Source organism: Periplaneta americana, chromosome 17 (genome assembly GCF_040183065.1).
Source record: "Periplaneta americana isolate PAMFEO1 chromosome 17, P.americana_PAMFEO1_priV1, whole genome shotgun sequence".
NCBI classification, from domain to species: domain Eukaryota; kingdom Metazoa; phylum Arthropoda; class Insecta; order Blattodea; family Blattidae; genus Periplaneta; species Periplaneta americana.
In genome coordinates, this window is record NC_091133.1 from 105,467,184 (window position 1) to 105,489,616 (window position 22,433).

Below are 22,433 nucleotides of genomic sequence, written 5' to 3' on the forward strand. Positions count from 1 at the left end.
AAGATTTGTTCCAAAAAATGCTAACATGGCTGTCTTTTCAATGTTGCCAGTTGTTAACCAAATATAAACAAAGCAAGTAAAATCACAATGCTTTGTACTGAAACAATAATAATACATTTATTTATGCTTATCTAGTAGCATATAACATTCTTTCTATACTCGCCAATAGGTTCAGTAGCTTTAGATCCAGATTTTGGATTAGAAATTATACTTAACGTTTATTTACGCGTGAACGTGTACTTGGTGGAAAAGTTGAGTTAAATTTGTTTCTAACAAACAAAAATGTTCTCCCACACCCCCCAAAAATGAGCTATATGAGAAAGCACTGTGTACTGGGTCCTATTCCATAGAAGTATGGTGTAATGCATTACAAATTACAACTGAAAGTTATTGTAAAGTACGGAGTTGTGCCTTCTGTTCAAAGAATTATGTATAAACGTCTTATATTATACGTATTATTAGTAAATGTGTACAAGAGAGTTCATATTTGTCATAATAATGAGGACGTATATAGTCTACAGGCTGTTTGCCTTACACCTTTAATAAGATGTTAATCTCCCTTATTTATAAGTATTTAAGTAACTGTGGCAAGCATTATGCCACTGAAATATTTTTCTAAACTCTGTTACCGTATTACCTTGTAATTCTGATATTTTATAGATTATTTTTTGGTAATATAATGTGAGAAAGATTTCTTTCTAAGCAATCTTACGATTAGTTTTTGGCTCCATATGAATTGCAGTAGTACCACATTTAGTCAAAGGCTGCGCTAGCAATAATCTTTTATTCTTCCACTTTTCTATAGCACTTGACGTATACTCAGATTCTATTTTAAATTGGAAATAATACTGCTTTTGTAAACTACGATTTTCATTGTTATCCCATCACTTTCACTAGTTTTTTCGTTGGTTACTTAACGACGCATCAACTACTAGGTTATTTAGTGTCGCTGGTATTGGTGATAGTGAGATTGTTTTTGGCGAGATGTGGCAGAGGATTCGCCATAAATTACCTGACATTGCCTTGCTGTTGGGAAAAACCTCGAAAAAAACCAACCAGGTAACCAGCCCAATCGGGAATCGAACCAACGCCCGAACGCAATTTCGGATCGGCAGGCAAGCGCCTTAAAATTTAGCTACGCCGTTGTCTGCACTTTCATTGTTCCTAGACCACATATTCCATAAATTACAGTTTACTCTAACACTAATAAAGCTGTTTTAAGATACTCTTGTGTTAGCGATATTCGTTACCTTTCGTTGGTAGAGAAAGCTGTACAATTGTACATAGGCCTATATGAATTAATACTGTTATCTGTGCATTTCGAACTGGCGTCACAAGGTCGAGCAATGACTGCATTTGCCACGTGTGCTTACCCCAATCCTGGACCATTCTCCTCAACTAAAATCATTTGGGACTGTCGGAATTACTAGTGCTTCAGTTTACAGTTTTCTGTTCAGTGACTCTTGCGTGGTTCTTACCTTTGTACGTGACCTTGATCCGCCAGTTCGAAATGCATTGATAATAGTACTTTTGTGAACAGAACAATGGTAATTTCACTTTGATTTTTAAGTATTGAGCAATGAAGTACAGATGTAGACCATACTTTTGTGGAATAACATGCTAATCGTACAAATTATAGGTGAATTTCCTTGTAATGCATTATACTATACTTCTGTGGAATAGGGGCCTTGATAAATGTAATGTTACGGTACGATGCTATATGATATACACTATTCTGAACCTGTTCATAAAATTGTTGCAGAGGAATTGTTCTGTAGATTCTGTATTAAGTGTCTTTTGTAGTAAAAGAAAATAAACTATAAATAGAGATCATTCGCAAGGTGTTGAAGAAACTGAATTGTTGCAAAGCGCATAAAACTTATGAGAAAGTATGTGTCACATTAGTGACTCTCATTTTATTTTATCTTTATGTGAATATTTTCAGTTCTCCAAAAATATTTATTCTCTGTTCCCAGTCTTAAGTTATATGTCTGTAAAGAACGACTGAACTTATATCTTTGGTGATTCCATCAGTCCTTTTTCAGAGTATTTATGTACAGAAAGTAAAGAATCAAGAACTCTTAACAAATCCACAGTAATTTTTATCTTAAAATTCAAGTATGAAAGCAGTATCACTTGTTGCCAAGTAGCTATCTCTGCAGGGTATTCACGGAGTGTTATGCATCATGGATTCTAGGAGTGGCAGGTGATGAGCGGAAGAGTGAAAGTAGTGGGGACGGGGAGCTTGCAATCTGAGGGCAAGAGTGGAACATATGATTTCTAACAGCAAGTTTGTATTAGACTCTGTATCCTCTTTGGTTACTGTGTAGAAGGAATTTTATCGACTTGAAAATAAATGAGGATAAGGAGCTTTTAAGTTGAGTCTTTGCAGATTTGTGCTACTTCATAAAGATTTTCGATGAGACTGACAATTCAATTCGAGGAAAAAATTTGTATTCGTTTTGTAGGATTAAAGAAAATCTAGAGAAAAGCGGAATAACATTTTACAGCAACTCTTATATTATGGGAACGAAAACAGGATCGAAAAGTAAAAGTGATATCAAGAATAGAAATTGTAGATGTGAAATTTTTCTTTCTACAAGTAGAACAGCAGAATACTCCAGGACATACTGTAGAAGGAATTAGTAGTCTAAATTAGAAAACAACCCGGATTTAGTAAGGACATAAATAAAAATTTATACAGCATTTGAAGCCAGTGAAATGAAACTTTGTTTAAGATTGCTTAAATTGTGTCATTTGAAAGATAGAAGAAAATTAAACCATTAATTACTGAAGCTACAGAATTTATAACTGAAACTGATACGGATTTCTATTACATACCTAAAAACTCTACAATTATGCGCTAAAATACCAAGATATAGTATAAAAATATGACGCAAAACAAATTAAATAATTGCCCAAAAATTACTTAGAAACTTTTTTTATTCACCACTCTACAAAACGGTTTTTTGTGAATATTCCAAAGGAAAGGAAATCCAAAATAATCAAACACAAACAAAATCTCTTGCAGTTATTGACACAAAACGTAAATAATACTCGGAGAACTGTTATAAAATTGCCATATGACCAAAAATATTTTTATACAATTCTTTTGATCAAATATGACTTAATGCTAAAATATGGTAAGATAGACTTGTATTTATACGACCAATAAAAGCTGCGTCATTGTGTTTGGAAAACCTAGAAATGTTTGTAAAAAGAGTCCAGAACAAATTTTGTGAATATTTCTAAGAAAAGAAAATCCAAAATAAATCTCAAACGCAAACAAAATCTCTTACCACTATTGACACAAAACATGTAAATAATACCAAAAATATGTTTAATACAATTTTTTTTTGTAAAATATGACTTAATGCTGTAGTATGGTAAAATATGCATATTTTATATTATATTACCAATAAAAACTGTATAATAGTGTTCAGAAAAGCTGGAAATGTATTAAAGTTACCAGGATAAAAATATAAAGTTATGAAGATCCTCGCTCTACTGGTAAACAATAAAATTGGCCATCTTCATGATAGCTCATTCGTGTTGAAGATCTCGTTTTTGAAGGACTTGCATTCATTTATCTTATTGGAGGGAATATACATAAACTAACCATTAAGTGCAAACTATTTGGTCGTGTGGTCAGCATGGCGTAATGACTTAGCTTGAGACAACACAGTAGAGACACTAAGCAAAGGGGGACACAGTCCTAATCGGAGAGAGTTAGGGATGCCAACTTTCTGTTAGCTGATTCCTGGACATACTTCATATTTTATATTTGGGCCTAAATGAAAATACTGACACGAAATAACCATAGAAATATGTAATATACTAATCATCAATTATAGTAATAGCCCCCACAACACAGCACAATGGAAATTTGAAACGCTAGATATAGAATATTAACTTTTTAATGAAAAATCATTTCCTCTTAAACCTGTATTTCTTTTCACATTTTGCTGGAGAAATGATACTAAGATTCTCCTTAAACTGGACAATTTCAGAACATGATACTTAAAAATTAACTTTTACTTGCAACTCTGTTCTGAACAGATTTTCAGACAGTTTGTTTCAGTGACCTGTCTAGATGTGACCGAGTAAACTGAAAATTCTTTCGCAGAAGGCGTTAGATACTGGACTTGACATCAAGAATATTACAAATTTCAGTAATTCATAGCATTCCACAGACTGTTCATCAGAAGCATTATATTTATTCATACATATATAATCCAACTGAATATCCAGCTCGTCCAGACAGCATGAAATCTCAATTCCTGGATATTTCGACGTCCAGGGCAGGATCAAAATGTTGCCTGGATCAAAAGTTCTTTTTCTGGACTGTCCAGGTGAAACCGGGCAACGCTAGAGAGAGTTAATATCTACCGGTTTCGTTCTGATGCAGATGTTATAATATAAATCTTCCTTGCTTTGGAACTTGTATTTTCACACCTTGTTTATCTCTCTGGAATGTTGTATGTATGTCCTTTCTCCAGAATAGCTCTTGTAGCATAAACAGAAACGGCCGGCCGAAAGTTATGACTGCCCGTTGGCCGCTGAGCAGCGAACTGTTCCATTTGCTGTGGCTCCCGGAATGGTATGGGACGCATGCGCGGGGTGGGAGGAGGAGGAAGGGTTGAAATCTTGACGCGAGATGCTGTGCGTATGGAACAGTGAAAGTGAGAAATCCGTCTGCAGGGATGGAGATTGAAGTAGGCCACGGTCAGTGGTGGCTGCGTTGAACATTTTGAACCACAAGGGAGAACTGAAGAAAACCGTAGCGCAGTGATTCTCAACCTGGGAGCCGCAGAGGAGTGAATGTGGGGCCACTATCAACATAATAATAATAATAATAATAATAATAATAATAATAATAATAATAATAATAATAATAATAAAAGTAAAAAGTAAAGGTATCGCCGTAACATGCCATGAAGGCACTTGGGGAGCATGGAGGTAGAGCCCCATGCTCGGTACTAGAATGAGGTGGTGTGGTCGGCACCACGCTCTGACCGCCTTTTACCCCCGGGAAAGACCCGGTACTCAATTTTATAGGAGGCTGAGTGAACCTCGGGGCCGTTCTGAAAGTTTGGCAACGAGAAAAAATCCTGTTACCACCTGGGATCGAACCCCGGACCTTCCAGTCCGTAGCCAGCTGCTCTACCAATAATAATAATAATAATAATAATAATAATAATAATAATAAACGAAAACAACTGTAGGCCTGCTCAGGAACTTCAGAACGGAAATTAAAAAAAAAAAAATCGACATTTTATGTGACACAATCCTGTTTTTTCTTTCTTTTTTCATATTTCGTAACCACTGTCTTTCAACAAAAATAGTTTCTTGTGTTACATATGAGGAAGGTACTAGTGAAATATAAAATTTGCTGAACAAATGACTTAAGTATACGCTGAAGAAATTATGATATCGCACCTAATAGCATTGGACTCGAACTTCCAATACACTCCCCTGCTAAATCTTGTATGTGTGGCTTAGGACTATATCATTCTCACCCCTTCAATTTATAGACTCGAAATAAAGGTATTTTTGTAACAGTTGCTCATCTGTTTTTTTTTTACTTGGTTATTTAACGACGCTGTATCAAGTACGAGATTATTTATCGTTGATGGAATTGGTGGTGAATTCGCCGTAGATTATCTGACATTTGCATTACGATTGGGGAAAACTTCGGATAAAACCCAACCAGGTAATCAACTCAAGCGGGAATCGAACCCGCGCTCGAGCGCAACACTTGATCGACAGGCAAGCGCCTTAGCAGACTGAGCTATGCCGGTGGCCTCGTTTGTTTAATTTGGAATTTAGTCTGTGACATTAGTTAAGATTATGAATGCATGATTTATTCCACAAATTTTTAAATCGTACTAGATCGGTTTAATTTAGCAGTTAATTTGATTTGTTGTACCTCTTATAGCATCTGTATTTTCACCTAATCGTTTATTTTATTGTAATTGTGGCGGTAACGATTACTCAGTTTCGATACAGATCTGTCAAAATATCTCTGTTGGTCTTACACTCGCGTGCTTGTGTGACCACATCAGCTGATTGGCCCATAAGATTAACACCCCATATTTCCCAAGCACCCAAAGCTAGTGCTGAAAAAATATCATCCTACAGTTTTTTTTTAAATTGATTGTTGTCATTTAGGCAAGAAAGAAGCTCTGTGACAGTTGAACGTTGACAGACTTTCACTGATCCAGTAGACAAATCTGTCAAGTGTTCGTTGGTCTACAGTTTCCTAGCTCTTGGGAGGGGGGAGAGAATGGATCCTATCGGTTCCAAGAGGTGGAATTTAAAAGTCTAGACATGTTTATGGTTTTGGGTTGACCAGGTCAGTTTTAAAGACTTGATCCCTGTGAACTCATTCCTCTTCTTTTAACCTACTGTTTCGTCGTCGTGTATTGTAGACGGTATCAATAAACCACCTGAATAAGTTGTTATGCTATACTTGATCGACTCTTACATTCTCATTCTTGTCGGAAATCCAGATTCATATCTTGACTAGTTAAAGTGAAATATTTTTGGTGGACGAACGTTAATGTCAATAACAGTTGCTTAGTTTCCCCGTGACCATTTTTGTTCTGTAGAATTGTTTTCTCTTTTCTTTGTTAGTCATAAAATAAGAATTGTCATACATTCCGAAAGAATAAAGATTGTCCTGATTTTTGGAGCTTCAAAAGGTGAAATTGAAATTGGAAAAACAGATTTTAAGGAAGTTAATAAATTATTTTTGACGAAATAAGTGTTGTATGTAGTCTCACTTTCTTCGCAGAAGTCTTTATTATTTTTTGTTTTTAATTGTTTGTAGCAGTACCGCCACTTAATTCAGTTATATTTTCATACTAGCCGTACCCGTGCGCTCCGCTGCACTTGTTAGAAATAAATATAAAGTAATTACATAATTAAAATAGGACGTTTGATCCAGGGAACATTCGTGTTTGATAGAATGATAAATCGTTTAATATGTTACTTAATTTAAATTGTATTTAAATAATTAAAATGCGATCATTTTGGTCCAGACACCACTCATTTGGTGTTTCTTAATTGTGATTACATGCAACCATAGTTTAATGAAGATTGACGTCATTTAGTAATTAATTAGCTTCCGATATTACTTCATACAAACACAGAAACATTCTCTGTAGGCTATGTTTAATAGCTTTCGATTGTTGTTGTCCAAGGCCCCTTATAGACGAAGTCACTTGTTTTTATTTCATTACAACGCCTTAGATGGCGTTATCTTAATTTTAAAACCCATTTATCTCATTAAATATGAGTCCTATCAAACTTTTGTATAGAATAAAACTTGTCGGAAATTATTTTTAAAGAAACTTTTGTTATGTAACATTTTTCATGAAAATTAATAATAAGGGAGATATTTCGATTTATTTAATTCAACCCCCCTTATAACCCCCTTTTTAAATAAGGTATTTTGAATGCTATATATCCTAAAATCTAAGTTACAGCGAACTTAATTTGTGTTCCAAATTTTCATATAAATCAGTTCAGCCATTATCGCGTGAAAAGGTAACAAACATCCAGACAGACATACAAACAAAAATTTCAAAAAAGCGATTTTCGGTTTCAGGATGATTAATTATACATGTTAGGACCAATTATTTTTGAAAAAGCGAAAATTACCAGAAAAATTTTGGCTACAGATTTATTATTAGTATAGATGTAGTCTACATTTTCGGCAACGACAGTAATGCTGCTTAGTAAAGCTATGCACCTGTCCACATGTAATCGCACCTACTTACATGTAGTTCTACGTAAAGATTTGCAGCGTGGTGAAGCTATGCACCTGTCTAGTTTTTTCAGTTAATCACTGCTCCATTTGTGTATCTCGTTGACTGAATAGCCTATACGTTATAATTTAAGGTCGTTAAAAGGAATGGCTTGCTAACCCAGCACATTGCCTCCATATGATGATCTGTATACATCAGTACGAAATTTGCTTGAAGTAGATAGAAGTAGAATTCTTGAGGCGGAAATAAAATGGGAGATATTTTGCGTGTAATGTACATTGAAGCAAGCTTTACGAGACACGAGTTAGATTTGTAAGTTTCAAGTCATGGCATGTTTCAGACTCATGCACTTGTGGTTTGTTTGTGACGTAGATCCCTGGAACGCGGCCATGAATATTTCTCGTGGATGAGTAATTATTGTTGTAGCTCCTGTCATCAGATACGTGGGCTCATCTTAATGACTGTGTCCGTCCGTGTATTCGTCGTACGGATGTTTAAGGCGTGGAGAAAATGAACAAAATGGTATGTTGTTTGTTTTGTTCAGCAGCAGATATGCACCATCGGTTAATTTTACATGAGTAAAATTCCGATATTTGCTTGAAGGGATGAGTTACAGTATTTGACCTTGTGTGAAACTGTGGCATGGAGTTCCAGCTTTAGGTAATATCTGCGCGCGGGATGTGTCTGTGTGTATCTTCTCTCTCTCTCTCTCTCTCTCTCTCTCTCTCTCACACACACACAATATGACAGAATTTCATATTACTGTAACAAGACAACCATAGCCAAATGCTAATGTTCAAATCAAGATTTCAGGTATAACTCCCTGTAAAGTTGAGTTGGGTAGAGTTCCCGGGTAGCTCAGTTGGTAGAGCGTTGGTACGTTAAACCAAAGATCCCGGGTTCGATGTCTGGCCCCGGAACAATTTTTCCCTCGAAATTATTCAAATGCTAATGCTGTTAGGCGACAACGGTTTGTGGGTCCCCATCTGATACAACGTTAATTAATATAATTAAGTTCATTTCCTAGAACACACCTATCTATAAAGTACACTAATAAATAAATAAACAAGTAGAAAAGTAAATAACTGAATGACTAAATGAGTAATATTTACTTTGTCACAAATACTCAGACGTGAACGTTTTGCGACGTGCCTTACCTGTATGCGGGGACTTGAATTATCGTCACAACAGATCACGTTGTACTCTTTGCTGCTTTCCATAGACTCAAACATATTCTACTAAATCGACGGAGCAGTGTAATATTCGCCTGTATTCATTCGCTGGGCTACATATTACAGTGGTGTAATGAGAATATAATTAAATTGAGATTCTTGGAAGGAAACATGCTTTTTAGCTGTTCGATACAAATCTCAAGTGATATGAAAGGGATCTAATCCTGGCTCTCGTTCTTGAGAAGTCAGTTCTGCTTCGGAGTGAGTGAGGAATAATGACGTGATTATAGGAGACTATATCCATATGAAGCAAATTTCACATCGGTTGGAAATTGAATCGGGCCCATGACGTCTCCGGATGAATCTGTATTAATTTGGCGCCTGATTTAAATTATTTAATAAAAAGTCGATAAGACACAAGGAAATCAATGCTTCGAGGCCTTCATTTGGAAGTGGCTTCTAATCTCATTTGGATGATTACCGGTTGGGGTTTCCCAACTGTAAACCGAATGTCGGGTAATCCCATGACGAATCCTCGGACTTAATCTCGCCCACAATATCTTGTCGCTATCACCAATCCCATTGATGCTTCATAACCGAGCTGTTGGTACAGCATTGTTAAATATCCGATTAAAATGAGCAAATCGTAGAGTAAGATTACAGTATCTAGGAAAACTGATGTTCTCCGCAAACATATTTCATATCTGCTTTGTTCGATATAGATCTCTCAGAATTTTCCAAGGATCTAATCCCCGTCATTCTTGAGTAAGAATGATGTGTCTTTGTTTTAATGTTCGGAGCGGATAGGATGTTGGCGAGAGAAACTAGGACTTTGCCAACTGAGCCACCCCCACTCCCGGAAGTCACGTGACGCGCACGTGCTTGAGGTAGCAAATGGCCCTCGACCTTCCTTAACACTATATTGCCCTTCGTGTAAGTGCGTATTGCTTCTGCAGAACGGGGAACGAACCCAGACTTACTGAGCTCTCTGCTTTAAGATAACCAGGAAGTGTAGACGATATTTTGTTAGCTTGCATTGGAGTGATTGTAGTTTTCTCTGATCGTACTTAACATATTTACTCAAAATTTTTACCACAAGAGTTATAGTAAGTATCGGTATTCTTGTATTAATTTTTGATAACTCCTCTATGGTATATCTTATTTAAATTATTTTTAAAACTAGTCTTTTTGGAAGTGAATAAAAGAGTGAATGTATTGAGTTTACGTACGGTTTCTTCAGAAAGTTCAATTGCTATCCTATATGTGAGAATTTTCCTGTCCTTTCTCTATGTCGTATTGCTGTTAGATTGAAGTTGCTTAGCTGAAAGTTTTTCGTGGTTAACGAGCCCATCAGATAATCTGGCAGAGCCAAGAAGAGGTGATAATGATACAAAGCAGGCATGTTGCATTACAAGTTTGTTCCTGATTTTGGTTTGAAGTCCCGTGTAGTTTGAGCCCATTGAGCGAAAACAGACACCATAATCGATAAAACTAATAATAATAATAATAATAATAATAATAATAGACTAATATAGTTAAACACCGTTAATACTTTTTTCGCTCTTGTGCGTGTTACATTTTAACTTTCTTTCTTTTTTCCATGTAAAATTGCCCCACATGTACTTTTTTTTTTTTACATGTTTTTTCCCCACTTGTAAGTCACTTTTTTCTGTTCCTCGAAAGGTTTCTGTTGCACTGATACGTTAAATTGGCGAATTATATTTGTTAAAAAAAAAGTAATTTTGAAAAAAATATGTATATTGGATTGTACAGTGCTGTGACACATTTATAATGTAACAGCTACGTTCATGATGCAAGAGGATGTAGCCTATACTGTTAGAAGAAAAACAAGTAGAATTCGTATTGGTACTTGATTGATGATGCAAAATAAAAGTTTTTTCCTTGTTCAGAAAAATAAACCGGAAAATAATATATAACTGTAGGTTGTGATGTGAGATCTGAAGGTACAGTAACAGTAATTCATTGTGTGTTGTGCAAAATGAGTTAGCTAAAAGGAAGGTGTCTTTCAATTCAGGACAAAAAATATTTGATGAGGTGTATACTTAAAATATATTAAATGTGTGACCAGTCTGCTACTAGCCTCACACCCACATGCCGAAGCAGAGGTGGACGATCATCCAACCAGAATAGAAGTATCATGTTGTTAGCACCGTTATAACTGGCTTTCGTAACAGGATTTTATATGTAGGTTTACGTTATTCTTAATTATGTTATTTCTGATGCCCCCTTTAAAAACGTATAAACGGGGTTTTGTTGTAATTTTAGAGGCGCTACAGCACCATGTAGAGGTTTCGGACTTCATTTGCTTCAACACTAAATCTCTCTTGACATGACGGTCGTGTGGTCAGTACGATGCAGTGCCACCGCGGCGACATCACAGGACAGGTATAGACAAGGGAAAAATACCCAGCCTGGAATGGAGGTAAATCTTCGCCCAAGCCGGGAATAGGGCCACAGACCGCATGGCTAGGAATCACACTCGCTATCCACTTGGCCATAGCGGTGGAATAATAATAATAATAATAATACTAATAATAATAATAAATTTTTTCCTGTGTGATCGATTGGAAACTCCCACCGCCGCCGTCTGGATTTGGTGATTCAGACGGATCGTGACGAGTGTTCTAGGAACGCGCAGCTTCTGCGAACCGCGGCGCGGGGTTCATTCAGTGTCACATGGTGGAGTCGAGGTACATACTGGGTTAGCAGATGGTTGACCTCATTGGGGTCCCGGCTGGCGGCCGGCGTGCGAGTTTTCGTCGGTTACCAGGGTGATGGCGGCGGTTGCTGCTAAGTCACCGCGAATAAGTACATGACATGTATTGTGAGGGCTCGTTAAATAGTGTACGACGCACCATACGTTAACCAAGTATAAGACCTTTGAAACCCTTAACTGATCCTCACTTTTAACCGTATTGAAATATTTATCTGAGTTTTCAAAGGTTATTAATTTAATTTTAGAAGTCTCAAAGTAGTCCCAGTGAATAGTACATTATGCAACGAGCATATAATGATAGTAATTAAGACGCGAGTTTCATAATTTTCATACGAGGGTCTTAATTACCATTATAGGCAAGTTTCATACGACTTTTTATGCTCGACCATATTTGTAACTTGAAATTATTCAGAAGTATTCACTTTATTCGTATCTGACTGAAGATAGGAAGTGACCTTGTGCATAGCTTGTAAATTGTGAGATGTGCGCAGACGCGAAAGTATTGATTTTTTCCGAGGAACAATAATGTCATTGACCTTGATGTACGGTAATCTAGAGAATAACATGAACTAATTTTGATATAACCTGGAAATTGATTTAGAATTGAAAAACGAGATGACAAATTGAATTTATTTGAATATTATTTACAATTAACGCTAATTATTATTATTATTATTATTATTATTATTATTATTATTATTATTATTATTATTATTATTATTATTATTATTATTATTATAGTAACAGAACATAACCTTCTGCGACAGTATTGGATTTCCAGCCTCCGTGACGTTTCCCTCGTCTTTCGATTGCATATCCGAGAATAATCGAAAACCTGAACTTTAATGAATAGGTGTACTTTAATGACGCATTAAAGGACTGCTACTACAGTTCGGCATGGTCGATCATAAAATATATTATAGAAATAAGTTTTTAAAATTTGTTATCGTTAATCTTAAAGTAAAATAGTACTACCCCGTAGCCCGGCTGGCTCTGGACGAAAACTCGAGCGTCCCCAACTAACCTCACTGTATAATATAATGATTTAATGATGCAGAGGAAATACAATTTTTACGAATAGGTTACAATTGCAATGAGAAAAGTATCGTTTTTTGTTTTAGACCTCGTGTCTATTTCAACTCAACAGGTTTAGGAACTCAGATCCTAGGGAATTTCTTGTAGGCACCATTGCTAACATAGCCAGTATTTAGTTTTTTATACAGTGACTTAAATAAAACGAAAATATAAGCAATGCAGATGTTTCATGACATCGACGGCCCAGTTCAAAAGAGAAACAACTCAGAATTTAAAGTTTTGAGAAACCTGCGTTTTAAAGCTTTATGTTGCTGAAAAAAAATCAAAAGTTCGTTGTGAAATTACTCCAAATTCTGTTAATAATGTTTTGTATATATATATATATATATATATATATATATATATATATATGTATACATATATATAAAAGTTTCAAGTTACTGTGTGTTAATCGGATTTTTCATAGCAACATGAACCTGTAATATTCGTGCTTCTCAAAACTTTGAGGTGTTTCTGTTGGGAACTTGGCCGTCATATGGACCAGAGGTTCTTAACCCTTTTTTGGCCAAGATCCAAAGTCAACTAGGCAATCAACTTGCGCCACTCATGGGTCTATTTTGATATTAAACAGTGCTAATGTAATAATAAAAATAACTGAGGAAGAGACTAGTGAAGTGCTTTGTGTGTAGTGTGTCATTACATGGGGTAGAAACATGAATATTGCGATTAGAAACATTTCAAATGAGGGTATGGAGAATAATGGAGCTTGTGAAATGGACAGACAATAAGAAATGGAACTGTGCTAGAAAGAGGGGGTGAAGAGAGGATTATGCTGAAACTAATTCGAAAGAGAAAAATAAATTGGCTGAACTACTGGCTAAGAAGACACTGTCTACTGAAAGTTGCACTTGAAGGAATAGTGAACGAGAGAAACGTTCGGTGCAGAAGAAGATATCAGATGATAGAAACATTACGATACATGGATCATATGTGGAGACTAAAAATAAGCCAGGAATTAGGAAAGATGAGAGAATGCTGGGTTTGCAGTGAAAGACCTGCATGCCCTTGGGCAGAACACTATAAATGAATGTAATAATACTGTATAAACAAGTGCAGAAATTATTTTGTCATTATACTGTACTGTATAGAGGCATACATCGGTGTTTTCTTTGTTGTTCGTCAACATAGTTCAGGAAAGTTTTGTATTAAATGAAGTAAGTACTTTAATAACATTTTTTTTTTCGGGAAGCTACAGCGACCCATCTCGAAAGCTACGGTGGCTCGTAGTTTAAGAACTACTGATAAGGATCATTAACTGGCTTATTTATTTTAAAGTTTGTGAAACAAAATTTTAACAGGCACTGTATAGGCCTATATTGTTAATGCTATAAATGTTCCCATTATTCCGAAGGATGGAATTTCCCCAGATGTTATACAAAATGCTAAACCTTTGTGTTTTCCCTTTTCTGTACAATGACAAAATTTCTCACGAGCGGTCCCCGGGTTTAAATCCTGGTTGGAATAAGATACCTGGTTGAGATTTTTCTGGGGGCTTTCCCTCAACTCGTTAAAATCAAAATGCTAGGCAACTTTCAGCGCTGACCCTGGACTCATTTCGCTGCCATTATCATCTTCATCTCACTCAGACGCTAGATAACGATAGCAGTTGATAAAGTGTCTTAAAATAACCGAATTGAAAGAAAAAGTACAAATCTCCTGCTGAATGAAAGGGATAAATTTTTCGCTTGCGAAGTGTGCATTCCGTGAGCTTTGTATTAATTGGAAAATGTTCAATTAAAAAGAAAGGTGTGGATGTGAAATAAGCTACAATTGTGTTCAATATATTCTGTATGATGGTACAATTAAACAGTACATGAACTTTACATTGTTTATCCTTAAGGCTCTTGACGAGAACATTGTGAGAGTCTGTGAATTTGAGTCAATACGACGTTGGGTGTAGATTCCATAAAACGACAAGGTGTGTCACATCTCAACCACAAACATTCCAACCTATGATCGTTGCTTTCTCGCAGTGTTAAAGAACATCGTTGCTAGAATCTCTATTTTGTAATGTTTGCAAAGTAAAATATCACGCACTGCCTAACCACCCGTTAAATAACTGTTGCAATCAATGCTACATCCATAAGCAAGCTCCTCAAGGCCACTATGCGTGTGTGAGTGTACTAGGAAGAGTGGACGAGTATTGCGTTGCATGTACTTACGTAATTGCAAGAATGAGAAATTCGAAGGTGGACTCTTAATAATATGTAACCCTGACATCTCTTACGTAGAAAGAAATACATTCTAACACAGGTTTGGTTGAATCCGTGTCCTAGAAATATTTTAAGTTGATATGACCCTGAAAATACACCAAGGAATTCACGACGTGAAGTAATTTATTCCTTTTCCATCTTTGAAAACCGGGTTTCTTTTTATGCGAGTGTTAGAGGAACAGAATTTCATAAGTGTGTGAGAAATGAACTGTAGGCCTATGTAAATAATTTTACTTAAATACATTTTTTCTGGATACCCACATATCCTGGATATACCCGTCTGACCAAGAGTTAGGCTGGATTTTGTTGATATTCATGTACAGAAATTAATTTAGTCCAGAAAAAAATAGCAAATGAAGTCCAGATATGTGTTGACGATACACGAAATTGTGATGTGTTCGGGATTGCCTTCAACGGGTTTGGTACTCGTATTAGCAGTAGTCTATTACTGTCCGTCCGAGTGGTTATGTCGCAGGGTCGTCAAAACGACTAAAATCACGTGACAGTTACTTAACGGGGCCCTTTTCTTTAAATTATTTGAAACAGTCGTATAATATTACGTAAACTTCTCATTTCGTACGGCAAATATTTTCAGGAAAAAACCTAACAGCCCAGTCACTATTATTTGTGCATTTTAAACTGGTGAATCAAGGTCACGTACAAAAGTACAAACCACGCACGAGTTATTGGACTGAAAACTGTGCACTGAAGCACTGGTAATTTCGGCTGTCCCAGCTGACTAATTGAGGAGAATGGTCTGGGATTGGAGTAAGCACACTTGGCAAATCAAGTCCATTACTTACTTGACCTTGAGCCGCCAGTTCGAAATGCACAGAGACGAGTGGGAGAAACCGAGATGCGACATTACCACTCAGACGGACAGTAGTTTCCTTTCATTGCTAGAGAAAACTGTATAATTGTACATATATTAACTGATACTTTTGTGGAACAGAACAGTGGATTTCACTTGTAATTTGGAATTATGGAGTAATAAAGTACAATTTCACCATACTTTTTGTACAACACAATCCTTACAATTCGTACAAATTACAGCTGAATTTACTTCTAATGTATTTATGTCGTACTTTTGTGGAATAGGATCAGGATGAGTGAAATGATTCTAGAGTAACAGATTGAAATACAGTATTTTGATTACTACTGGAAGCTTCCTTTTATCCATTCCAGTAAAGTGGGTGAGTTCGTGGTACGACTATTTTACATTATTTTGAGAACTGCAGAATTAGTCACAGCATGGTCTCGCTGTGCATATAGCTGATTTTTTTAAAGAAAGGAGTAAAGGCTCAATTTCGAGAACCGGAGAAAGGCCTATAAAATATTTAGGCCTTTTAAACAAAGCGGAAGATCTTCTCTGGGTGCATCTTTTACATCTACCGTCGCCTCAGTTAAGCTATATTTTACGTCTCTTTTAATAGCTTGTTAGTTGAAAAGGGAACATTTATGTAAAAATTCGCATTTTGTATTTTTTTTATTTATTCTGAACATTTTGTACGGTTTAGTTTCAGTTGCGTTGCATTTATTGCAACTACGGTATACTGAGGGAATCCGTGGAATTACAGCACGGTCCAAGCTATACCGGCCCTAGGGGTCATGTAAATGATTTCGAGTCCAGGTGGACTTACTCCGTGTTCACTTGCGCTCAGATTTGCTTACTGGAGTTTCTTGCTGCACGGCCTTCGCTGTTACGTGGAAAAAGCAAATAGCAGGTTGGTAAAATGGCAGGCTTGTGATGTAACGCGTCACGTGCGGGAAGTGACGTCACGGAGCGTCAGTTCCATTTCACGGACGCTCGAGAAACAAACGGGGGCGGGTTGGATCTGACTACACCCTTCTTGACACGTGGAGTGGGTGACAGGTGACATTTGCGTGCATGGTTTTTTCTTTACGGTTTTATGGGCACATTTCTGGTCTCTTGGGCGGTTGAAAGTTAAAATAGCGTGCTGTATTGTTTCATTTTCGCTATATGTCAAGTTTGGGTTAAGTAAAGAATATCGTTGTGTATATTGTAGAAAGTTAACACCAGTTTGTCATGTCTCTACGTCCGTGGGGGATGGTGTGGGATGATCACAAATTGAGAGCAGTTGCCCGGTAGTACGGATTTGTCAGTTAACCTAACTGAAATTAGATATGATAATTTTGTGTTAAGAAGATAGCTATATTAGTGTAGTGGCCTCTTGTCGTCAAGGTTGCACATGAGCCATCCTCGTCACTGTAAAAGCCAGAGTGTTGAGCAACGTTTCACATCATAAGACTTTGTGCCAACAAGGAAATGAACAGTTACCTTCGACTAGCTGGAATTTATTTCTACTGCAAACATTCGCTGAATGAACGTTAGTTCTGTTTACTGGGAAAATTAGTTTGAGGTTAATTTGAATTTAAAAAATAACGTTTTAATGGATAATAATAATGATAATTCGAAAACTGAAGCCATTGGTAATTAAACCGGAGACTCCGGTAGCTTCAAAGACGGCAGATCTAATTTCCTTGGATTTTTATTGTTTCTGCAGTAGTTATTAGTATTATTAAATCTTATCAACATCCACGAGGACGTTTCTGCTTTAGCTGGTCAGTATTTCGTCTGGGAAAAATTACATTGTTTGAGGGTCTTATATACAGATAGATCCACCGAAGAGTGAAGTCTGCCGTCAGCCGTCTGATTTTGTCACTGTTTGTCCTATATAATATATAGAATATCCTATTAAATTAATATATCAATTAAATAATGAATAATAAATTAATGGTTAATGAAGGAATATACTAAATGAATTAATCTTTATTCTTTACTCCCTTTGGAAGTTGATTTGTTATTGATATGATTTAAGCATTGATTCATGCATTTTTTTCTCTATAGATCAGGCTGAAATATGATACCATCTCTCCAGATTTTATCAGTAATTCAAAGGAAATTTTCATAATGTAGCAAAAAGTAATAGAATTGAAGGTTGTATTGAAAATTGAATTAATTCAAATGTGTAGTCACGTTAAAGTACGGAACACAGTATCATTACCTGTCCTGGATCCTGACGAGAGAATCTGGCAACCCTGTACATAACTCGTGCACAGAGACAGCATTTACTATCTGTAACTGAGATCTGTGGCTATGTGAAAAGATGCCTTTTCTATTATACTCACCAGTTGCGCTAATAACTACCTATGTCCTATAGCATAACGAAATATATCTGAGCTAGGAAATATGTTTTTCGGAAATACCATAAAATGATTGCTGTACTTAACCCTCAAATTCGTCGCTGCGCCTCCAAAATCCGAAACACGATTGAAATTAAACCGAGAGTAGCTTTGAAAATTAAGGGAATTGAAAGTGATAATCGTTTTTTCCTTTCTCCGGAAAAATCTTTTTAAATCCTCATAGCGGGCTTTGGAGGCGCTGCGATGAACTGTGGCTGTTGTACCACCTATTGTAACCAGTAGAGTTCCAAATTGTAGTCAAGAAGTTTCTTATTGTGTGCTTTTAGCCACTGTCACGAAGCTTGAGTTTATGAGGGTACTAGGAACAATAGATTGTGCAGGTACTATTTCGCATTGTCTGTGATGAGGCGATAGTAGCGATCCTAGTGGTTAGCAACTGTCTATGGATGCATATTTACTACGTATTGAGCTTCGTGACTGTATATACTAGACTGTGCTTTTAGCGTTAAAATAGTGACCTTGCTCCGTAACTGTTATCTCAAGTAGTGAATGACTTAACTTTTTGTGTAATCCTGAGGAACGCATTCATTCCACCCCCAAGAATATCTCTTCCACAAGCACAAGGGCTACAAATTCCAGTCACAGTGTTTGAAAATAGTGATCTTTTCCCATGACGATTTTTTCAACGTGGTCAGTTGCTCTACTCGGTGTATAATCCTGACGAATCCGTTTATTCGACACTTAAGAACGACTCTTTACCACATTTTCTTAGCACAAGGGTGCAAAGTCCACTCCCGGAGGCTACTTGTATTTTTTTAAAGCTGCCACGGTGGTCTAGTGGCAAGACGCTGGACTTATAATCCTGTGGACCCGGGTTAGATCCCCGGCGTACCTTCGATGTATAACTTATGTTGGGCAAGCCCGTTGTCCACGTAACACAGGGGTTTTCTCCGGGAGCTCTGGTCCCCCTGTGGCATCCCAAAAATCTCCATCATCATCTGATCTCATCGCGGTTGTGTTGACCAGTTTCCTATGGCGCACCATGGACAACGATTCTGTCACTGAAGTGGCCACTCTGTACGAGTGTCTTCATATGGGTGAATGACCAAAATTCAAGTAGCCTACCTGTTATTAGAAAAATAAAAAATAAAAATATGTATGTTTTTAATAGTGGCCTTTCTCTGATTATCTCAACTTGGTGAATTATTGCACTTCGTGATCCTTACGAGTGCATCAATAAAATTCCACCCTCAGTAGTGGCCGTTGCACTGGTTTTTTACATAAATTATTTATGTGTATATTATTTAGAATATGTTTCTGTTCATGGAAGTTGACGCATAGAAGTAATATGGTCATTAAATATACTGTATCCCGATATCCAACGAGCAGTGGAGTTACCAGTAGCGCACACAAGGTCACGAATGTTATGGGAAGGTGTGACAGGGAATCCCGCCTGCTGTCAACAGCCCATTTCGGTGGAGTACGAATGTATTGGTCTCGTGTTGTGTTCATTGTAACATTAATGAGTGTTAGTGTTTGACAAATAAAGTGAAATGACTTTCTCTGTAGCACAGAGAATTTTTATTGTGGTACATTTAGTGAGAAAGAAAGGTAACAAGAAATTGAAGCGACATTTTAGATTAGAGCATCCGGAAACACAAGTTTCTTCACAATCGTACCCTTATAAACTTATTTATAAGTGGAAATCTACGGGATCCGTATGTAAGATGCTTTATTTCGTACATTTCTTAAACTAGTGTCGTCATAGTAATATGCGTTACAAGAGCGGTATGTTGAAGTTTTCATGTTCGAGGAAAAGTTTGAAAAAGCGAAACGTAGTTGAGCTTTTTTAATTTCCGAGAATTGAAAGAAAACATACCGCTCGTGTATCGTACATTATTTTGTGCGAAGATCGTTTATTACATACCTGAAAGAGGAATTTCTAATTTTATTAGTTGCAATGAAATCTCCATCTTGATTTCTGTTTAATGACGGCAAATTTGCAAAACAAAAATATCTATCTTCAACATTGTTGCTTTAAAATGTTTTCTGTGTTTACTATACTCCAGCAGGCCGTGATATACGTGTCTTCCCCCCCCCCCCCCCAGTCTATAAATGCGAACTTAAAACAAACGGTAAGGTTATGTAATGATTTATTTTTCATTTTAATATTTTAACAATATTATTTATATAACATATTGCAGTAATAACATCGGCATCTGGAATCTTGTTGATTTTTTCACGGCTTCCTTAATGTTACTTGCATCACGAATGCAGTAACTTTAGTGGAGTTGTAGAGTTTACTTAATTTTTTCAAATATTTCATCATCAATAGCTATCAGGGTTTAGGCCATTTGGCCTGTTCCGTCTCATGTGAAAAGCTGGTCTCTCCATCGCTTCTTCGGGCGTCCACGATCTCGGTTTTGCAAATATTAAAAAAAAAAAAAAAAAGCCTTTGTTTCCGCACAAAACCAATCCGCGGAGAGTCTAAAATTCCACATTCAGTATTCCCAACCTAACACACACAACAATTTCCTTCTTCTTACCGCTTAAGCGACATATTGATTTTACTGCTTTAGGCTTTTAAGATATTATTTTTAGAGACGTTCAATATAATAATAATTATAAATTGAAAACTTACCACTGCAATTTCACCTAAATTGCACTGTTAATTATTGTTTTTTTTTTTTTTTTTTGCAAATATTTAAAAACAATAATTAACAGTGCAATTTAGGTGAAATTGCAGTTGTAAGTTTCCAATTTATAATTATTACTATGTTAAACGTCTCTAAAAATAATATGTTAAAAGCCTAAAGCAGTAAAATGAATGTGGCGCTTAAGCGGTAAGAATAGGGAAATTGTTGTGTGTGTTAGGTTGGGAATACTGAATGTGGAATTTTAGACTTTCCGCGGATTGGTTTTGTGCGGAAACCAAGCAAATACGCACGATCTCGCACAAAAAAATATTACGATGCCAACTAAAACGTCAAGTTAACATCATGAAACGATTTGCCATGCTATAACATTTTTAATATTGTTGTCATAGCAACCCCTTTCTTCATAGACTAATCAAACTACCCATCATTACAAATCTGATGTTATTTCTTTATTATATTGTTTTATAATGCTGTCGTACAAAAATTAACGTATGAAACACGTTTATAATGTTGTGCAGTTATACAAGGGATGGTAGATGCTTGGCAGTGACCCCCCTACCTTACCCTCTGCTGTGTTACAACCTCCGGTGTTGAAGATTTAGACTGAATTGTCTGATGAGAAGTAAACATTCCGTTCTTATCGACAAAATTCATTACATAGGCAATTGATACGGCAGTAACTACTAGTAGGCTTGATGTTAGTCCAGCTGATATGGGAGTGGGAACCACTCATAATGGTACAAAAACGGCTTTGTCATTGTGAGGTTCCATTTTAGAACTAAGTAGATAAGTCATTATCCTTATCTAATCATCCTGTAGGCTATTTCACCGATTCTGAGTTATCTGTGCAGTTGAAAAGTATTTAAAATAATCGATAAAGGTGTAGGGCCTGGGTGGCACCACTCCCCACGCCAACAGAATGGGGACATCGTGTAACAGTTTCTGATTTGGGCAGGCCGGGGTTCGGATCTAAGCAGGGTTAGCGCCAGCTGCTGCGTGACCTTGGCGGGCGGGTGAACAACCAGCCATGACTCCGCTCCCTGCTTGACTCGCCATTCAGACCCGTCCCATTGTCTGTGCGAACTCTCTCCTTCGGGAACACATTCCGGCTGTGTTTACCTTCTTATCTGTTTCTGACAGACGTGTGGGCACAGCTCCTTGTTCTACTGATATTGTGACTGTTATATCTGTCAGACAGAATAAAATAATCCTTTTTAAATCCCTTTAAAGTTCATCTGTTTTATTTAACAGTGGGATGAGATACTGGAATAGGGAGACTGAACTTATTAATACTTCTAATTTTAAATCTTTATAACCACGTGCTTTTTGCGAGAGATGAGAAATTATTTCGTACCAGATTTTTTGTGTCCTACGAGTAAGTACTCGTAAATAGCATATTACGATACAAGGTTAGGAAGTGCTTTTTACAAAATCTAGGAAAAGTTTGAAAAACAAGAAGAGCGAGTTTTCCAATTTCCGAGTTTTTGTAATGCACTTCAAAAACGTATATTGTACAGTATTTTTTGCATGATAGTATATTTTGAAAATAATATTTTTATAGTACATTATGCAACGAGCCTATAATGAAGGTAATTAAGAAGCGAGTATGGATATTTATGAAA

General features: G+C 36.6%; 1 protein-coding gene across 6 annotated transcripts in view; it reads left to right on the forward strand.

The window, feature by feature from the left end:
- gpp (DOT1 like histone lysine methyltransferase grappa) overlaps positions 1-22,433 on the forward strand; it is a 227,313-nt gene that overhangs the window by 20,067 nt on the left and 184,813 nt on the right. The window lies entirely within an intron of this gene.